The following is a 21,677-nucleotide window of genomic DNA, read 5'->3' as shown; positions in this document are numbered from 1 at the left end:
ATGCCTACAATGAATAATATTCACTTTTGTAATCAGGAAAAAAAGAAATAAAACCAAAAATACTTAGAACGAAAATACCTTACCCAGAAATTGTATGTATGGTCCTTGGGGACAAAATGCATACCTTTGGATCCATTTCACTGCCTTTGCTTCTTTGGATTGATTGCATTAGTTCTACCCATTCCTATCCAAATTGCTTCATGGTACGTGCTAACAACCGAAAGTAGGCATTCAAATAATTTTATACACAGAACTGAATTAAAGACAGCTAAAATCACATTTTATGAATCTGTTGTTCTAATTAATAATAATATTTGGCTGAGCGTCGGGGGATGATGAACAGTTACTCCAAAGCCAGAGCTGACAATCAGCTACCCTGGAGGTTCCTCTGTGAGGCTCTGATATTGTCCAAGAAATCATGTGATTGTTTTGTAAACAGGGAGACTGAGCTATTGCATTTCAAATTTTGTAGAAAAACCCCTATGTTCCCAGTATTCCAAACAGAAATATCAAGTGCCTCTAAATTACCTCTGACACAAGCCTTATGCCTGAACTAGCAGCACCCCCAAACAAGAACAAGCCTGAATGAAGACAGCCACAAGCCTCGAACCGCACCCAAACACTGTACACCAAAGAGGACAATCAGCACAAGGAAAATTCCAAGTTTGACTGGAAATCTGAGGCCCTGAAAAAGGCACAGAGTACTATGCACTTAATTGCTCACAGAGCAAGCAGGAAAGTGAAAAATATACCATGAACATCTGTTGTTTGTGAATGACTGGGGTTGGGTCTAGTAAGATTAACCACATAGAATACCAACCTTATAGTGTTTCCCAAGAAAACACCTCATGCATTCAAAATATTAGCAAAGGAGCTACAGTACACATTTAAAAAAAGAATGCCTAGTTTGATTATTGATTTTTTTTTACATTTACAAAAGTGAAAAAGAATGCATTGTGGCACATGGGATGTCTCACCAAGTATAATGCAGAGTTTAGTTCATGATAACAGAATTCAAAAATTGGGATTTTATCTACCTTTGAAGCAATGGTAAGAAAATGTTAAATAGTCCCAGTTGAATTCAATTGAGTCATTAATACCCATAACCATTTTAAGGCTACATAAGCGTGAGCTAACGGTAACCTGAACACTCATTCTGGCTTGGAAAATAGAAATATGGACGTGTGAGGGTTCGACTACAGAGTTTATTCTTTAAAGAATGAGGGCCTCTGAGAGGTGAGCATTTGCTTCGGTGGGTTATGTACCATAATGTCCCGGACATAATTTTCATTACAAATGACCATATGGGTTACCAACGCAAACATATATATCACTGCAGCACGCTGCAGTAATGTATGCAGCCCCTTAAGCTGACTCCAAGATGGAGAATGCAGTCCTGGAATCATTTCCTAGACAGGGGACCACTAGCAATAACCCTTAATAACCCCGGGTCCCCGGCGGCACCTTTAGAGCAGGATTCCTGGAGCCTGCATTTCAGCAGCCACCGTGGAAAGAAAGAAACGCTTTGGAGCAGCGCAGGCCGCCCTGCGGTTCAGAACGGGCTGGTTCTGAGCCAGTGGTTCCTCATCCCGATGAGCAGCGGCTGCCAGGGCCACTCTGCGGGGATGTTGTTCTGAAAGTTCCTCAAGATCTTAATGGTGACCATCCCTCTGGCTCTCAGTAAGGTTCTCCTTGCTCACTTGTCCTATTGTTTGAGAACACGGAATTTTATGATCATCGGCATAGAACGGAGTGGAGCACACCCTCACGGCGTGAGCTGGATGAAAGGAACCACCAGAGAGAGGGGCGGAATGGTGAGCCAGAAAGACAACGGGGCCTCCTGGCAAAACTGCTCTCAGAGGACAGGCTGCTGCGACTGTGCACAGAGAGCGTCATCGGTAAACGGTGATGACACAGTCTATCAGTCATAGATCTATGAATATGCCTTAAGAGTCTAGACAGGGCCATTTAGTACGCCTCTTTAAAGAGTGTCTTTTTATGAAAATATATGTGTAAATAAAGAGATTGGGCCATTTTTATTTCTCCACATAAGACCAGTTCCAAAAAATTCTCAAGTTGAAATATTTGGGAGTCTATTCTAGCCTGTGATGTGATATCTCACACACACACACACACACACACACACACACACACACACACACACACACACACACACACACACACACACACACACACAGTGATGGGGAGTGATTAACTGGGCCAGGGAGAGGGAATGGAAAGAACCTTAGAATCTCCATCACAAAGCCCCAGTTCTGATGCCTGCCAGGCCACTAACCAGCTGTGTGACTCGGGGCCCACACGACAAGGTTAGAAGACGGTGAAGTAAGGGTGCCTCCTGCCAGCGATATTCTCAGAGAAGGCTGGAAAGGGGAGGGAAGAAGGTGCCCCAGGTAAATTTCAGTGATTTGTTGCGATGGGCTGTTCTTCTTCTTTTCTCGTTCAAAATGCTGATTTTAATGCACATCGCTTAGTTTAAAAAATGTGACCCGCTCTCTTGTTGTACAGTAGGGGAAATCAAAATGCTACCTCCCTGCAGAAAGGGGAAAGTGATTCTGTCGACAGTGGAGCTCAGGGGGGATCTGCTCCAGCAGGTGAGGAAGGGCTGGTCTTTCTGCCCCAGGGTCTCCCCACCACCATCCATAGTGCATGCACAGTTGTCAGGGGAATCTTCCAAAAACGGGGCTCTCAGACTGTCCACTGCCCTATCCAGGAGCAGCTCCAAGATCTCACTGCTTACTGAAGCCAGTACCAAGCCCTCACCCTTGTTTCAAGGCTCCCCGTACTAGGTCTCCCACCTAACTGCAGGAGTGCTTTGTGGGAAATAAAGCGGAGTGGCATGAGGCATCTTCAAGGAACCATCAAGAGGTAAAGGGAGGCCCTGGCTGGTGTGCTCAGTGGTTAGAGCACCTGCATCTACCAGTACCTGGGTTGCAGGTTCGCTCCCCGCCCTAGCGCCAAGTGGGAGGCCACCAATCGATGTGTCTCTCTCACCTCTCTCTCTCTCTCTCTCTCTCTCTCTCTCTCTCTCTCTCCCCCTCCCTCCTTCCCTTCCTCTCTCTCTCTGAAAAGCAATGGAAAAAATATTCTCAGGTGAGGATTAACAGAAAAACAAAACAAAGAGGTAAAGGGTGGATCCTCTTATCTCCAGAGCTGGGGTCCTGAACTGTCAGCCTGCGAGACAAATGTGCCCGCGCGTCCCTGGCTTTGACTTAAGCCAGGTGAGGCCCTTCCCAGATCTGAGATGGACCTTTCACAGCCGCATCAGCAGGAGGCCCCGCATGGATCGTGCCTTTGAGCGGCTGAGACCTCAGCAGACAGGAGTACATGTGCTGCCTTACAAACTGTCCCCTTTGGGATTTGAATATTAAGACTCAAATAAGACCTCCAGCCACAAAAAGAAACCTGAGAGAAAAGTACGTGCATGGAAGGACAGAAAAAAACGTAACTTCGTCTACATATGGGACACGAAAGGACCCCTTAGACCACCTACCTTTCCACCTTTTGATTTGTCTATCATACTCAAGCACTGCCTATTTTAAAATGTTTGGAAAATAATAAATTAAAAGTAAATAAAATTGGGGTGGGCGGGAGTACCTGGTTAAACTAGTTTTTTGTTGTTTTTTTTAAAATATATTTTATTGATTTTTTACAGAGAGGAAGAGAGAGGGATAGAGAGTTAGAAACATCGATGAGAGAGAAACATCGATCAGCTGCCTCTTGCACACCCCCCACTGGGGATGTGCCCGCAACCAAGGCACACGCCCCTGACCGGAATCGAACCTGGGACACTTCAGTCCGCAGGCCAACGCTCTATCCACTGAGCCAAACCGGTTTCGGCTGGTTAAACTAGTTTTAAGAGTGCTTTGGAAAACCAAAATGTAAGAATTCGTGTTAACTTAAGAAAAGTGTTCAGTGATTACTCCTGACTCTTGTTAACTTTGCTTATTTCCATCCTCACCGGAAGATACTTTTCCATTGATTGTGAGAGAGAGTAGAAGAGGAGGAGGAGGAGGGGGAGAGAGAAAGAAACATCGACATGACAGAGACACATCATTGGTTGCCTCCCCTAGGCAATCACTCTTGACCAGGAATTGAACCCGCTACCCTGAGGTCTGTGAGCCGACGCTCTAACCACTGAGTCAAAGCGGCCAGGTGTTTTGTTAACTATTTTTCTTTATTAATTTCAAGGTGATTACTATACCTATTGCCATGTTCTGAGTTATCAGGTAGATCGCAAGTTTCCTGAGAGAAAAGAACATGCCTCTGTGTACCTCTCATGTGATGAGAGTACGTATTAAGAAATATTATATGTGATACCTTAATCAATAAAGAAATTTTAAAAAAAGAAATATTAGATTGCATTACAAAATAAATATTAAAAATAAATAGCCTTAGCTGGTTTGGCTCAGTGGATAGAGCATCGGTCTGCAGACTGAAGGGTCCCAGGTTCGATTCCGGTCAAGGATACATGCCCGGGTTGTGGACTCAATCCCCAGTAGGGGGCATGCAGGAGGCAGCCAATCAATGATTCTCATCATTGATGTTTCTATCTCTCTCTCCCTCTCCCTTTCTCTCTGAAATCAATGAAAATATATTAAAAAAAGAATATCTTTAATTAAGACACCTAGGCAATAAATAAATAAACATTCACTCAAGTGTCTCCTTTATGTGTAGGGGGATTGGAAGAGGGATCCTTCCCTTTTCTTCCATTTCTATTTCTTCCAGCCTAGAGTCCTTTTTTTTAGTATCCTATATAATAAAAGGCTAATATGCAAATAGACCGAACAGTGGAACAACCGGTCACTATGACGCGCACTGACCACCAGGGGGCAGATGCTCAATGCAGGAGCTCCCGCCACCACCACTGTGCTAAGGATGTCCAACTGACGGCTTAGGTCTGTTCCTAAGCCATCAGTTGGACATCTCCCAAGGGCTCCTAGACTGCCATGCACCAGGCCTCTAGTTAATAAGATCTAATTTTTTAAAATATATGTTTATTGATTTCAGAGAGGAAGAGGGAGAGATAGAAACATCAATGATGAGAGAGAATCATTGCTCGACTGCCTCCTGCACACCCCACACTGGGGATCGAGCTCCAACCCAGACAAGTGCCCTGATGAGGAATCAAACTGTGACCTCCTGATTCTTAGGTTGATGCTCATCCACTGAGCCACGCTGGCCGGGCAAGATAAAATTTTTAATAAGGGCCATCAACAATGCCTAGAGATCAAGTGGTCATAGTCATTCAGTGATTTGTCCTCGGTCCTCCAAAAGCGAATTCAGGGCTTGAGTTCAAGCACATGGGCCTATGCCCACCCATCAGAGCACTGAGCTGTCGCGTGGCCAAAGTTCTCTGAATGCTTTTATTTAGATATTTCTTCCAGAAGAAGCATGTTTCATGTGCAGCAATCTTAGTAAATGCAACTGGGCTCTATTTCTTGGCTTTGAAGCAATGAAAAATTAATTACCGTACTTTACAAGTAATAGTTTCCACTCACAGCACTCCCTTAGAAGTAAATATATCATAAATAGTTACTATTATACAATGGCTGGTGGATTGGGCAGCCTGTCGTCCATATCGTTTTTCAACAGACATGTTATTTCTTCTGGGGAACAAACAGATTTGTTTTAGATCAGAGAGTCAACTGACAGATGGCCTTTGTAAAAACACACCACTTGTATAAATAAATTATAGTTTTACTATGGCATTCTGCTTTTGTAGATTTGGAAAGTCAATGCCCCCATTCTCTGGAGCTGATCTAAATTATAGAGAGCAATTTTGTTTAGGTGCGAGGCTACACTGCCCAGATCTCCCAACACAGATGCAAAGGTCCAGACTCTCGCGCTGCATGCTGCCACTCCCCAGCACAGAGCTGCAAAGAGCTCTGCCTAGAGGTTGATCTCCCAGAGAGCTCGGCACCGAACAGACCCAGGCACCAACTGGCACACTCCCCTTAGCTCTGGGCTCTGCTTCCATTAAGTTTAATGACATTATGTGCCTTATTTTCCTAACCACAACTTTATGTAATTGGGGGTGACAAGATATTTCTCTTAAAAGCCTAAAACATGTCATTTTCCTTTACAAAATAGTTCATGGGTTAAACACTAAACATTTGGCAGATCCCTTTAAAATCCAAATCAGCCTTAACTCTGAGCCTACTATAGTCTGAGTCGCTATCCATCTTATAAAGTACGCACATGTAACACACACACATCAAATATTTATTTATTCCTATACAGATGCATCTACATAGATACGCATTTATACACACGTTCCCACTCATTAAATCCCCTTTTCCAGAACCAAAGGGTCAGGACTTAGTATCCAAAGCGCTGTGAGTGGAAACTACCCATGGTAATGTTGTTGTTGTTGTAGTAAAGTGCTTCTTTTGTTAGAGAGGAAGATGTTTATTTTAGCCAGCCACACTAAGAATGGGCTTTGTTAGCATAATGATTGCCTAGGTGTCTTTTCTTTAAGGACATTAATCCTTTCCACAAGAGAGGAAGATCCTAACGCCACCAGTTCTGATCATGGAAATAAATGTTTAGCGTTAATCATGTTCGCTATTTAAAATATAACAGCAGGAGCCCTGGCCCGTGTAGTTCAGTAGGTTGGAGCGTCGTCCAGTGCACCAAAGGGTTGTGGGTTCGATTCCTGGTCATGGCACATACCCAGGTTTCGGGTTATGCTGCGGGTTCGACCCCCCTTTGGGGCATGTATGGGAGGCAGCAGATCAATGTTTCTTTTTCACATCAATATTTCTCTCCCTCCCTCTCTCTCTAAAATTAAAAAAAAAAAGCATATCTTCCAGTTAGAAAAGACTTTGCATATTTCTAGCTAATAAAAAATGTTAAGTCAGATTGCCTAGTATTTCCCAGGCTATACGGTACATTTAGAAGCTGTATTTATGTCTTAGAATAAAAGGGTACCATTTCGCTTGGTGCTTTGTCTGCATTCATAACCTCAGGGCCCCAACTTGCCACCTAGAGTTGTGCCAGTTGGTGCCTTGATGGAATTAATATAACGTCTAGAATTGCCCCAAGTTTGGAGTTGGTGGAAACAACATGAGCTGGGTATGTGGGAATGCACCAGAGCCTCTCCCACGTGGCCTCGATAAGTCGCTGCACCCACCTGAATACCAGACCTCTCCCTATAACATGAAGCCTTTGAACTCTGTGACCCCTTCTAAGAACAAGAGGATCATGAAGCTGACAGTCTCCTTGATTCTTTACATTCAAAGAAGAGTTTAAACCAATGATCCCCATCTGCTTTTATAATACTCCCAGGAAATCTCAGGTTACTTCAAAGAAGATGAGAAACCTCACATAAAATGAATCTGGATATGTAAATCATATCCACATATGTCAGATATCAATACCTACCCACATGACATAGTCTTTCTGGAAGAGCCAAGGGCCAGGAAATTAATAGGGTGATGGCATAACAGGACTTCAGAAGGGTAAAACGATCACAAATTACAATAGGTGTCACAAATTATATAAAAGTCATTAGGACTAATCATGGAAAATAAAAACCCACTCACTCCACACATCATAAATTTGGATCATGAGAAATAAAAGGTTTGGGGGGACAAAAATCATGAAGCTATTTTTTAAATAGGTGATTTTCTGGATGAACTACTAGTAGACTTAATAGAATATTAATCTAGTTGCATGGTTGATTAATTTGTTCAGTATCTAAATCATGCTACATGTCTGTCTCTAAGTGGAGAAGTCCATCCTGCATCCCAATAAAATGTTCACTAGACATCCTTGTCGCTAATGGAGTCAACACACAATCAATACATTTATTCATAATATTATGCACACATACAGGTCAAAGGTTAAGGAAGTATTTTCAGTGCAACAGTAATCAAGCAAACATCCTATAATTAGGCTTTCTGCTGACTGCTTCAGGATATGTATTGGGAAAGGTCCAAGGATATGTATATGTAATGGTTCAATAATGTGACTAATCACAAAATTCCTTTGTTTAAACAGAATAAACACATTCATACCACCAGACTAAGGCAGGGATTAAGAGCACGAACCTGCCACTTCCTAACTTTGTAACTGTGAGCACGTTTCTCATCCGTTCTCTGCCTGTTTCTCCATCTGCAAAAGGAAGAAAATAGTGCCCACCCCATAGAGTCGTTGGGAGGATTAAATGAGTTGGTAAGGGGAAAGCTCAGTGCACATGGTAAGTATTCAATACGTGTACATTCTTATTATCACAATTATTCACCTTGTCAGAGGTTCCCTGAGCTGGAAGCCACTGCAAAACTCAAGATTACTGATGAGTTGATAGTCACGTTGACTATTTTTAATGTATTTTAACTACACATTATTATTTGTGTTAAATTTGGCTCGTGTGTTAAATGTTCAATATTAAATAGCTATAATTTAACTACATCTGCATATTAGGTTGCCTATTTGTCCCATATACATCCTGAGAAGTTTGGAGTTGGTGGAAACGACATTAGCTGGGTATATGAAAATGCACCAGAGTCTCTGCCACTAACTACCCACGTGGCCTTGGGTGAAGTCACTTCACCCACCTGAATACCAGACCTCTCCCTATAACATAAAGCGCTTGAACTCTGTGACCCCTTCTAAGAACAAGAAGATCATGAAGCTGACATTCTCCTTGATTCTCTGAGTTGCAACTATCATCTATTTGAAGAAACTAACCTGTAGGACATGGGAGACAAGTTTCTTAGACCCAGCTTTTCTCAGAATAGCACTAAACAAAATGCTAGGATGAAACGAGATACATAATATGCACATAAAAATGACCACACCTGTCATTTTTATTGGGAAGTTACAGGGAGAATGTGAATCTAATATATATTGATAAATTATTAAATCATATCTCAGTCAGCCTAGCTGATTGGATCATTTTTCCAGCACTCCCAGAAGGCTCCTGAACCCTCCTGAATGTTGGCCTGGAGGCTAATGCTGATCAAGAGTAGACACCAGAAATCTCTATAAGAAGGGAGGTAGGCGCTTCCTATAGGAAGAGGACCGTGAAACCATTATGAGATGCCCAGGGGATCATTTGAAACCCTTTAATTATAAGTCTTGGGCAAAGAGGGCTTTATCCCAACTAGATTTCTGACCTAGAGAGTACCAGGTCAAAGACAAAGACAGTGAAGTCGTCTAGAGAGAGGGTAAAGAGAGTAGGAAGAAGAGTGCAGGGAACCTCACTAAACTGAGACCAGTGAGTCCAGGTGAGTTTGAGAAACCATGTGAGATTTAAACAGTGAGAGGTTTACTTACACCTTCACGATACATCCAGGATCTTTGGGTGAGTCAGCTGACTTCCCAGACACTTGTTTAAAATGCACGTGGTCTAAAGCGCTATCTACTAAATACGTCAACAGCCCTGATTAACTGGGAATATCCAGAAGGCAGTGGGCATCTGGGTTCTTCCCACTCAAGCAATTGGAGGCTCTCAGTCACCCCAAGATTCCCCCTTGCCTAAACATTTATAAATTTATAGGGGCAAATATACACAATTATACACAAATATACACAATACTGCCAAATGTGAGAAGCTTTCAAACACATTTGCTCACTGCTTAGAGAATTGTGGGTTTCTCCTTTGTGGACAAATAAAAATGTTGCCTCTCACAGTCCTTCATCAGGAAAAAAATCAGAGGAAGTGTGGATAGCCCATAGCAAGTTAGCATTTCCCACTGAAATTAAACAAATTCCTTTGACTCGCCCCTGGAGCCACAGAGCCCTGGCCAACATCTCGGGTTACAAAGAAGAGACTGGCTTCCAGAAGAAACAGAGCAACTACTAATCCCGTCACCACACCCGATGCTGCCCACCACAGGGCCATCAAAAAACGTATTTTCTAGAAACTGATAAAAATTGGTCCTGAGGACAAGAGCCTTGTGTTAATCTTAGTAAGAGCTGAAATATTACACATTAACGGACTGTAAAGCAACTGAACTAAAAAATCCTGTCCATGCAGTTATAACCACCACAACATACATCTGCTGCTCCCAATATTACCGCCGCGCTGGATTCTAAATCAGCCTTACTTTGTGAAAAGCCCACAGGCATGGGCATGAATTCTCAGTCCTTGTGGCTGGGGCCACCCTGTGCTATGGTCCCTGCGGTGGACACAAGCGTTAATGTGTTTATCACGATTCAAGGACACGAGACCATCGCAGGTGGCAATGTTTGCTTTCATCTTCTCAGGCTTTTCCCCCAGAGCTGCCCACGATCGCCCACACCTTCTTCCACCAAAGGTGGGTCCTGCAGACTCTGGATCGCGACCCTAGCGCCGGCGCCCCGCTCTGGGGAAAGCCTGGCCCTCGCCAGTGGCCCTCGGCGCATCCAGCGGGTCCGCCAGCGGCGCGGAGGCCGCGCGCTCCCACCCTTCACGCTCCAGGAGGACAATAGCCCATCAAGCCCCGCGGAAAGCCCTGGACCCGTCGCGGAGCTCGGGCTGGCGGGGGATGAGGCAGAGCAACTCCTCCTAGAGGTGGTTATGTGGAGAAGGAGCAATCCCTTCTCCCTCCTCCTCCTCCCCCCGCCGCTATCCGCGGCCCGGGGAACTGCTGCTTGCCGCCATTGACACGCACGGGTAGAACCTAAAGAAAGGCGAAGAGTCCTGCCCCGCACCGGCGCCGCGCGGGCCGAACCTGCGCGCGGGGAGCGGCGCGCGGAGGGCACCGGCGCCCGGAGCAGGCGGCGCAGCACCAGGTGAGCCCGCCATGGCGGTGGCATTATTGTTCGGGGGTCTTCGGGGTCTGGAAACAAAACCGGCCGCGGGAACAGGGCAGGGGCCCGGGAGAACCCCCCGCCTCTCCCCGCTGCCCAGCCCCTGCGGGTGCCCCCGGGATAGTCCACTCGCCCCGCAAAAAGAAAAATGTATAAATCAAGCCGCCCAACTTGCTTCCTTAGGAAATAGGGGAGGGGATGGGAGGAGGGGGGGGCGGCAAAGAAGCGGTAACATTCCTGCGGCCGGTGAGGAGCCGGGGCATCGTGGGCGAAGAGGGAGGGCGGAGGCGGGGTGCGGGTCCAGCGGCGGGCCCCGGGCGAGGCTGGGCGCGGAGGGAGCGGGCGGCTCCCGGGGATGCCGAGTTCGGGGCGCAGGAGGAGGAGGGAGGCGCCCAGCCACCGAGGGGACCGGCGCGGGGGGCAGGGGGCTGCGCAGGGGCCGAGGGAGCCCGCAGGGCCGCTCGGGGGGCCTCGGGGGGCGCCGGGCCGGGCGCCGGCTTCCCGGGCTGACAATGGAAAGAGCGCGGGGGCGCCGGGCGGCGGGCAGGGACCGGAGCCCGCGGGGCGAGGACGCCGGAGCCGGGAGCCCGGCCGGCGCGGAGGAGGGCTCGGGGCCGGGCACTCCCCTCCGGTTCCCTTTCCGGGGCGCCCGGTGCCGACGCGCGACGCGCTTTCCCCGGGAAATGGCGGCCCCTGCGCGGCTCGCTGGGGCAGCCCCGGATCCCGGCTTTGCGCGGGAAAAAATGATGATAATAATAATAAGGAAAAGGGGGTAAAAGTAAAGTGGCTGCGGTGCGATCGCGGGCGGGGGGCGGGCGGGGGGGCGGCCCGCGGCGGGCGGACCGGCCTGCCCCCCGGGCTCCCAGCCCGCTCTCCAGGAGGTGCGCACCCCACTTCCAGCCTCGCCCGCCGGCGGCATCGTGCCCGTGGTGTCTCTTCCCGCCTCTCCTCGTGGGGGCGCCCTCCGCTCCTGCCCTCTTTGTTCCACACAACAATGGCCAAAAGGGCATTGAGCCCCCAAAGAGCCACGTGCCCCTCCTCCAGGAGTTTCCCGTCGCTGACACGGGCCACCACGGGCCTGGCTTAGGCCCGTTCGCTGCTGGGGTTTATTGGTAAACTATTGGGGTTTATCGGTAACAGCTCATCGAAAGGGCAAGGGCCAGGGGAAATGGGCTGAGAAACCAGAGCGCGGGTCCACGTGTGTGTGAGGGTGCAGCCTCGCAGGCCCGACGGCAAAGGCCGTCCTGGTGTTCCGACAGCCCTGGGGCTCCGTCCAGCCCAGGGAATTGAAAGCAGGGCCCCCCAGGCCGCAGGGACCCGAGGGGGGGTCAGTCAGTCCACCATCACAAACGCCTTCCTCGCTTTCCGCATTTGTGTGTGCGCTGAGATGCAGTTGTACCCTCGCTGGGCTGCGCAGTCGGTGAGAGGAAAGGAAACATTCCTAAGAGCGGAAATATGTCTTCGCTTATGTTGTTTCTCACCTAGAACCAGCTCCTTTGTGAAACACACACGGAGCTACTCACAATTCTCGATTCGTTCATGTTTAATTGAAAGATACCTCTTACCGTTCTGGGAAACTCGTATTTCCAAGTAGTGTTCGGAGTGCCATCATTTTGGAATCACGCTCATGGAGTTTTAGAAATGTTTTAGCCCAAGATTATCATATAAACAAACAAACAAACGCACCGTCATTCACACCTTTAAAAACCTCTCTTTCCTCTCTCTAAACTTCCTTTAAAAATATGCCCAACTCTGCACTCCAGGTTTTCCTTCCCTGTCACAGTTCCTCCTCACCTGGATCCATTTATTGCCATGCTTTAGACATTATTAATAGTTTCCTCTCTTTTGAAACTCTATAAAAGAATTTATTTCCTTGGATGCAGAATGTTTCAGGATTCTGACCTTACTCCCTCATCCTCTGCCTTCTGTCTAGTTCCCAGGCATTCTAAGGCGCCTTTAGTCTGCTCTTTCCCAGTGGGTGGGACACCCTGCCATCTATTGTCTGAGAAAACCAGGTCTGTTTTCCCTGCCTCCTGCCAGCGAAGCAGGAGGGAACCCTGTCTTAGGCAACTTTAAATGAGAGATGTCTGTAACTTGTTCAGAGGGAGGTGTGTGCAAAAATTCCACCAGCTTTCTTAAGAATGTTTTTCATTCTTAAGACATAGCCTCAAAGTTAGATGCGACCTTGGGAAATGCTTTTTGAAAAGTGTGTATTGCACAGAGATGAGCAAAGAACTTACGGTTAGAGATCCTTCAACAAGCATTTATTGAACACCAATTACTAAACACCTCTGAATACGGGACGATATGCAAATTTGAAGTCATCATGGGTCTGCTCTCAGCGTTTTCAACCCCAAGCCCAGGAGATAAAATATATATGCAGGGAAAACAAGGTAAAAAGTTATTAATATTGGCAAGCTGGTGGGAAAACTCATCCTTCATATACTGCTGACAGGTATGTACATTGGTGTAGTTAAGTTGAAGGGCAGTTTGGCACCATGAAAATTTATAACGTGCACATTCTATGACCCAGCATTTCCACTTCTTGGTATGTGTCCTAGAGAAGCAGGCACACACCAGCACAGATTTTGTAATTCCCTTTCATTGCAGAGTTTTGCTAATTCTGAAATTGAAAACATCTAATGGCGAATGATAGGGAATGGCTAAATAACCTGGTACATCTATCTTCCGGAAAATTAGGCAGCAGTTAAAAAGAATGAAGTAAGTCTGCCTATACGGAGACAGAAAGATCACCAAGACATATAGTATTAATGAAAAAAAAACACATTGCAGAACCATACATACTGTATAGTACCATTTTAAAAACAAAATAAAACTATGCATTTCTATAAGTACAAACGCATAATACATAAATGGATAGGGAGTGTGTAGAACGAGATACCCACTCAGAGACAAGAATTGGAGGACTTGTCAAGGAGGCATTTAGTCATATTATTATTCACTAGAAGCCCGATGCATAAAGATTCGTGCAAGAATGGGCCTTCCTTTCCCTGGCTGCCAGCATCGCCTTTGCTCTGGCCCTGGAGCCGCCTCTTTCCGCTCCAGCCCTGCCTTCCCACACTGCCCAGAGGCCCTGAACGGCTGGGGTGGTGCAGAAAACCTGTGTCGTCGCCATGGTGACGACGCAAGCATCCCACCCCACCCCTGGCCGTTGGGTGCCTGCATATGCAAATTAACCTGCCATCTTTGTTGGGTTAATTTGCATGCTCACTCCTGATTGGCTGGAGGGTGTCGTGAAGGTACAGTCAATTTGCATCTTTCTCTTTTATTAGTGTAGATATCCACCCATAACCATGATTAAAATATTAAAATTTGCATTAATTTATAAGTTGGTTGGATAACAATTAACAACTTAAGAGTGACTAATAATGTGCAATAAAAGTCACAAGTAAAATGCTCCAACAATTTTGAAAGGGAGAAGAGAATTCTAGGCTGCAAGCGAGGACTTGCACTAGGCTTCATAGAGAATACAGTGAGGTAGCGGGACAAGTGACAAGGCAGGTCGAAGGAAGCCTGATGCAGACTCAGAGCTCCAGCTTGTTCCTCCTCTTTCTTCATCAGGTTTACATAAATCCCCTTGCAAGGCTGATTTCTGCCCTTCTAAGGGCCAGATGGAGGAGTGAACTAAGTAAACAGGTCACAATTTCTTGCACTGCGATGATTCTATGGATGTCTTACATTAGATTTAGAAGGAAAGAATGAGCCAGTAGAATCCTAACAATGGTATTGGAAGGTGGTGATTTTTAAAAGGAATGGACGGTGTTGCTCAGTGGTTGAGCATGGACCTATGAACCAGGAGGTCATGGTTTGATTCCTGGTCAGGGCACAAGCCCGGGTGAGGCAGCCAGTCAATGTTTCTCTCTCATCATTAATGTTTCTCTCTCTCTCCCTTTCCCTTCCTCTCTGAAATCAATTTTAAAAAATATATATATATTTTTTAAAGAAATGTAGTGAAAACGAGAATGGGGTGTGGTTTTTTTTTCTCTTGAATGCACGCTGGGATACATATTGGAAATTAGGCTGCAGAGAAAGATAAGGGTTGAGAAGATCATTCATTTTCCTAAAAAAAAAAAAAAAATCTCGCCAAAACCAGTTTGGCTCAGTGGATAGAGCGTCGGCCTGCGGACTCAAGGGTGCCAGGTTCGATTCCAGTCAGGGGCATGTACCTTGGTTGCGGGCACATCCCCAGTGGGGGGTGTGCAAGAGGCAGCTGATGGATGTTTCTCTCTCATCGATGTTTCTAACTCTCTATCCCTCTCTCTTCCTCTCTGTAAGAAATCAATAAAATATATTAAAAAAAAAAGTCAAAAAAAAAGTCTCAAAACTGCTTTTAAAACAAATATTTAAGGCTGGTTTCATTTATTCATTCACTCACTTAAGGAATATTTGTTGAATGTTGATTATGTCCATAGCACCATGCTGGGTGCCATGGGGGAGTGAAACCACAGCAGAGTACAGGAAAAACAGCCCCAGGCCTAGGGCGCTGGTTCTCCATCTGATCTCACACAGACTGTGTGAGTCCTTTAATGACCACTCCCCTCCCAGGCCACACCTTTTATTGTGGCTAAAATTAGGAAGGGAATCCACTGACCACTCAAGTCCCTTTCAATATTAGATTATGATCTTGTGAAATCCTAGGATTCTAACATTGCAATGCTTGTGAATTCTCAGGCGGATGGAATTGGGGGAATATAGGATTAGACGAGGAAGGGCCCAGCAGTGCCCAGCCTTGGGGAAAAACAAAAATATTCACTGTCATGGACGTTCTCAGTAGATGATGTGCCTCCCAGAGTTTTTCCAGGGTTAAAACTGCGTTATCACCCCGTTACGCCACCCCTAAGATCAGTGGTGTAGAAAGATGTTGCTGAGTTTTAAGTCTCGTGTTCATACACACAATGTCAAGCACTATAATATTATAGTACAGTTGACCCTTGAACAACACTGGTTTGAATCCTCTTATATGAGAATTTTTTTTCAATAAATACTGTAAACGTATTTCCTCTGTTGACATAAGAATGTCCACAGCTGTAGAGAGTTTTTATAAGAGTTTATTTGAGCCACATAGAGGGCATGCCTGGAAGCAAGAGCTCCACAGTCTGAGAAAATGCTCTGGTCTCACTTCCTTACGATTTTCCTAATAACATTTTCTTTTCTCTCGCCTACTTTATTGTAAGAATATAGTATATACTACATATAACATACAAAACGTGTTAGTCGACTGCTTATGTTATCAGTAAGGCTTCCGGTCAACAGTAGGCTATTAGTAGTTAAGTTTGGGGGGGAGTAAAAGTTATATGTGATTTTCGACTGTGCTGGGAGGTCAGCACCCCCTAACCCTGACATTCGGGGGTCTACTGTAGTGGCTTGTGAAATGGAGGGACAGTGTTAGCATTCCCTAAAAATAATTCTCTAAACCTTTATTTTGTGGAAATAAGTCATAATAGCCAATGTTTATTAAATGCCTGCTACCTGCCAGGTACTGTTCCAACCACTTTACATGTATTAACCTATTGAATCCTTATTAAGCGTACTAACTAAGATACTTACTAAATAATACCTAGTCCTATAGGTACATACTGTCATAGCCATTTTACAGAAGAGAGGCTAACCATGTGCCCAAGGTCACCCACCACTCAACTGGTAGGTACTGGAGTTAGGACTCCAGCCCTGGCACCCTCACTTCTCAGCCCTACGTCCTTCCGTCCATGTGGAGGGAACAAGCCAGCATCCCAGTGACTCTCAAAGTCTGTTTAAATATTATGCAAACTTTTATCTTAAAATTCCTTATTTGCATCTGTTTTATCCGACTATGCCAAAAGAAAGATAAAGAGCATCAGATTGAGCCACATAGCGCTGTACTTTAAACCGTCTTGTCACAAAGTATTAAGTAAGATAAATTTGGTGGTTTCTCTGAAGGCTTTAATGTTCATTTATCCATCTCACCATCCATCATACTTTGCCCGATTTACTTGACTGACATTGCCAATTTGGACTTGGACTAGAGTAAGTAATTCAAGTCAGAATTCTCTCGCTGTGACAGGCGTGTGTGTGCAAATATGGGCAGGGCCGCCAGGCTCGGTACAGGGACGTTTGCTGCAGCTGAGGATGTCAGGAGAACTAGCTACAGCCACCATATTGACGTTAGCCCAGAATCGCAGCACGCGGTCTGAGCAAATACCCGGGGGTTGTTTCTGGATGAGAGGCCGTCCTGATGGCATAGTTTAGGTGCCTAAATTTGGGGCGTTTCCATGACTACAGGACAAAAATATAACAAAAATAAAACCAAACTTACCCTGGAAAACCCAGGCCCTGTAAATAGTGTATACACAGAATTATGTAACTGGGGTTTCGTGCTGCCTCCATTGCTCAATAAAATTAAATGGTGGTGGTGGGCTACAAAAAGGTGAATTCCAGCAGCTTACAAAATAAGAACATAAACTTTTAGATCAGATGATAATTCACTGGGTTCGCCACCGGAGCGCTAGACTTCCACATCGATCGGTCTTCCAGAAATTCTTTGAACGCAAGTGTTGCCCCTTTGCTATTAACGTGGATTGTGCCCCAGCTGCTGTGTAGTAAACAGTGGAGATCATTGTCTCCGGGTGGGGAAGAAGCAGTCCCGTAACAAAATAAAGCAGTTTTCAGGCCCAGTTTTCCTTTTCCCTGGTTATCGTGGGTGATGAAATAGTGACTTCAGAGGAAAGCTCACCTGGATGGGACTGAATTCTACCCGGTTGTTCCATCTCTATGAATGTAGGTAACAGAGGGGGGGTCAGCAGGAGTGACATTTTGAGCATCTTCATAGAAAAGCATCATTTTTTCAGGTTGGAAAGGCCCTCCGAGGTCAGCTGGTGCAGCGGTTCTCAGGTGCAGCTCTGCAGAGCTCAGAGTTCCTCAGAGACCCAAGGCAGGAAATGTGGGGACCAAGACACTGAGGTTCCCAGGCACCTCCCAGCTCCAACCAGCACAGCCCCCTTCCTTCCATCTGCTTGATTAATTAGAGCTCCTGGAAGGTTTTGTTTGAGCAAAAGGGAAGTTCTGAAAAGTCAGCTGATTTGCTGGTCAATACAGAACTGGACCCCTTCCCCCTCCCACACATCTCCGCTCTGGTCCATGGCACCTTCCATTCCCGCACCACGATGCCCCCTAGACGTCTAACCAGTTCCACCCACAGGTGAAATGGCGTGGGATGGCTAGTGGTTGCTTGGTGCAGCTGATTCAGTGAGCCAGGGCCCAGAGGCTCTCGAGGACTCACACGGCCATGACCAGGAGCTGTGCTGCCTGTCACTAGCATAAAACAGTGCGACTGAAGCCACATCCCCCAGCCACTTGTCTCCACAGTGCAACCACTGCCTGAGGACTGACAGTAAGGAAAGCAGGGTAGGGAGGAGCAGGCAGGTGGAGGGATGAAGAAAGGGGCAGCTGCCTCTGCTTAGAGCACAGTATGTTGTAGCTTTGAGAACCCAAACTGGTCCCACCCCCTCTCCCCCACCCCCCATATACTCAGTTGCCCAGCAATCATGCTTGTCTCTGGACTGCTGCCTGGTACTGGTACTCCCATTCTCACCCCCAAAGGGAGCTCCCAGGTCCCCTCATCCCACCTGAGAAGCTCCTCTTGGCTCAGAGAAGCGAGACACGCCGCTGTTTAGAATAAACCTCACTGTTAATATGAAACTTTGATTTTAAGAAAATAGGTTGCTCACAGTTCCTATTTGCCAATTCCCAAAAAGCAAAAAGACAAGAGACCAGGCTGGACCTAGTGAAGGGGTTTGTCTTTATTTTGTTTTCCATGAATAAATAGATTCAGGAAGGCAAACCAGTTCATTTTCTTCTGGGATGCATTACTATAACTCAGATTCAAGGGGCACTAAAGTTATTTTTATACAGTAATTTCTCATCCAGCTAGTACCATAAGTAGCCAAATATATTTATACTAATACTAGAGGCCCGGTGCATGAATTCGTGCACATTGAAAGGAAATTAATTAGAAGAGATATTTTAGAGGCTAGGGAGGGACCGCAGGAGGTTGGCTCCAGGGCGTGTCTAGCTTGTCTCACCCAGTCCCAATCAGCCGGACCCCAGCAGCAAGCTAACCTACCAGTTGGAGCATCTGCTCCCTGGTGGTCAGGGCACATCATAGCGACTGGTCAAGAGGTTGACTGCTGGGTCAGACACTTAGCATATTAGGCTTTGATAGATAGATAGATAGATAGATAGATAGATAGATAGATAGATAGATAGATTAGAAAATACTATAAGGCTAATAAAAAGGAAACAATGTATATCAACAACTTGTACTTTTCTCTTAAGAAACAACACACCAACGAAGACAACACGTGTTCAAGTCACTGCAAAAACACACACACACACACACACACAAAAAAAAATAATAATAAAAAAATAAAACAAAATTAAAATTAAAAATAAAGTCACTGCATACTGCAGTAGCCACAGATAGCCTAAATCCACCCCATATCATAGGCTCCCATCCTACGCTGTGCTGCCTCTAGAATGCGCCTCCCCTCTGAAGGCCCAAGATAGCCACACATTCTCTGCCTCTATATTAGAAAGAATGTGTCGGGAGTGGAGCTTCCTGCTAGATTATTCCAGGACATGACTTGAAATACTTTTTAAAAAGGGAATGATTTGTAATCCAATGGTATAATTTAAATAAATTGGGTTAATGCTTGGTTCTAACGTTCATGGATGGTTAATTTGGTTAATTTGATCCTCATGTCATTTTGATGAAATTGCATTTGATAGAGCTCTTTACATTATAAATTGTTAATGTGCTTTAACAGATATGACGATAAAATTATTGACTGTTCTCATTCACTTAAAGGTGGCCTTGGAAGAAAATGGTTTGAAAAGGATTACTTGCGCAATAATGATTTGCCCTTGGAGTTCATAAATGGAAATGTAATAGAGCAAGTGATTTAGCTAGTATTACTGAAAATGGTTTTTACAGCTACAAAATAATACTAACAAACTATCATTTTAATACAGCACTTAGGGTAACACACCAAAATATATTAGAATTCTATTAGTTGCGAGGCTAAGAGATTTTTTTCATACCCTTTAAAAATATATTTCCACATATAGTGAATATGTTTATATTGAATTCCCTTATGTCTTACCTAGTTTTATTTCATCTCATTTTATTCTCCCTAAGGATAACTTTCAACTGACAAGAGTAAAGATGCTTCATTGCAGTGTCTACTTCGTTTTTTCATAAATATTTACAATATAAAATATTCTGAAGCACAATATTATACAGATTAGGGAAATGTCATGGGGACTAAAAATGAATAAATTTCAACAATTTTAAAACAGTACACGAATCCATTAGGGGATGACACTATGAATTTCATGTTCGTATACATTTCAGAAAGCAGTAAAGTTCTTTTTAAATTATATCATTAAAAAGCTATAAGGCCTGTTATTTCCAGATTTAAGATAATGTATATATGAAAGCCTTAGACTCGTTTACTTCTGAAGAGAATTATCTCAAAGAGAGCTTTAAAATCGCGGTCTTATAGTTCCAGGTCCTTTGTCAAGGTGGGCCATCAGCCCAGCTAAACGGCACCTGTGACTCACTGGCCTGTAATCACGGCTCCCAGTCTCAAGTGACTGTCTGCTCTCTCTTTTTTTTTAAAGCTGCTTTGCAGCCAGACCATTGTGGCTCAGCTGGTTGAGCATCATCCTGTGCACCAGAAGGTTGCTGGTTGGATTCCAGGTCAGGGCACATTCAGAAGGCAACCAATTGATGTTTCTCTCTCATCGATGTTTCTATCTCTCTCCCTCTCTCTTTCTGAAATCGATAAAAACATTTTAAAATAACAATAATAAATAAATAAATCCTATATAATAAAAGCCTAATATGCTAAGTGTCCAGTCATCTGGTAGGCCATTCACCAATCAAAGCGTGATCCTATATAATAAAAGCCTAATATGCAAATTGACCAAACAGCAGAACGACCGGTGGCTATGACATGCACTGACCACCAGGGGCCAGATGCTCAATGCAGGAGCTGCCCCCAGCCAGCAGGCCTCAGGTCAGCCAAGGTGGGTGCCAGCGGGGGCCCCGCCAGTCACCCCACAGATTGGCCCTGATTGCCAGCCAGGCCTAGGGACCCTACCCGTGCACGAATTTCGGGCACCGGGCCTCTAGTAAATAAATAAAAGCAGAAGCTTGACGGCAGAAAAATGGTCATTTAAATCAAGATTGCTGGCAACTTCTAATGAACCATCTTGCTGATTGGCTAGGATTTGTCACATTCTCATCAGTTAAGATAGAATAAAAATTTCAAGAAGTTGTTTAAGAGGTTTAAAAAAATAGTTTACTCTTTATCAGCTCTTTATGCTTGAGAAAGAATTTATTGAAATTAAAAGAAAATATGGGTCTAAAGAAACCAGACTGTTTTGTCTTTTCATGCCGTTTCCCACCAACAGCAATTCATTCAATCATGGCAAATGCTTAAGAGTTTTGCTTTCTTTTCTCTCCTCCCTTATGGCATTACAGTATAATTTTAAATATTGTTTACAGTAATACCATACGCTATAACCAGACAAATACAGAGACACTGAATTTGATTCTATTATATTAATGAGTCTTACATAATCTCTTGATACAAAATTTTATATTCCTCAATTATCTCAAGACCAATTAGTTTCCAGTGACTCACCTGGTAATGAAAGTGATCTAAATTTCTTAATATGACATTATTACTCAATTATAAAACAGTTGAGCGTTTTCTCTTTGCCAGCATACTCATTTCTAGGCTAATTCCCAAATGATGTTTGTTAAGATGTTAAATTAAAATGACACTTTCCGTTTCCAGTTCAAAAACGATGGACTGAACACACGTGCTTTCCATCTCTAGAGCCCGCCCTCAAAA

General features: G+C 44.9%; 1 protein-coding gene and 1 long non-coding RNA gene across 2 annotated transcripts in view; both read left to right on the top strand.

Moving 5' to 3' along the window:
- The first annotated feature begins 2,320 nt into the window (after nucleotides 1–2,320).
- On the top strand, nucleotides 2,321–3,386 carry LOC129152068 (uncharacterized). The gene is made up of 4 exons (XR_008558815.1): nucleotides 2,321–2,411; nucleotides 2,527–2,612; nucleotides 2,732–2,886; nucleotides 3,091–3,386. It is a non-coding gene; the product is annotated as an uncharacterized LOC129152068 (long non-coding RNA).
- A 7,215-nt stretch (nucleotides 3,387–10,601) lies between these two features.
- LOC103289503 (core histone macro-H2A.2) overlaps nucleotides 10,602–21,677 on the top strand; it is a 40,343-nt gene continuing 29,267 nt past the window's right edge. Inside the window, exon 1 of the mRNA XM_008145427.3 lies at nucleotides 10,602–10,740. The gene's annotated coding sequence lies outside the window, so the exon portion shown is untranslated. The remainder of the gene's footprint in view (nucleotides 10,741–21,677) is intronic.

Source organism: Eptesicus fuscus, chromosome 17 (assembly GCF_027574615.1).
Source record: "Eptesicus fuscus isolate TK198812 chromosome 17, DD_ASM_mEF_20220401, whole genome shotgun sequence".
NCBI lineage: Eukaryota > Metazoa > Chordata > Mammalia > Chiroptera > Vespertilionidae > Eptesicus > Eptesicus fuscus.
This window is presented reverse-complemented; position numbering and strand designations above follow the sequence as displayed.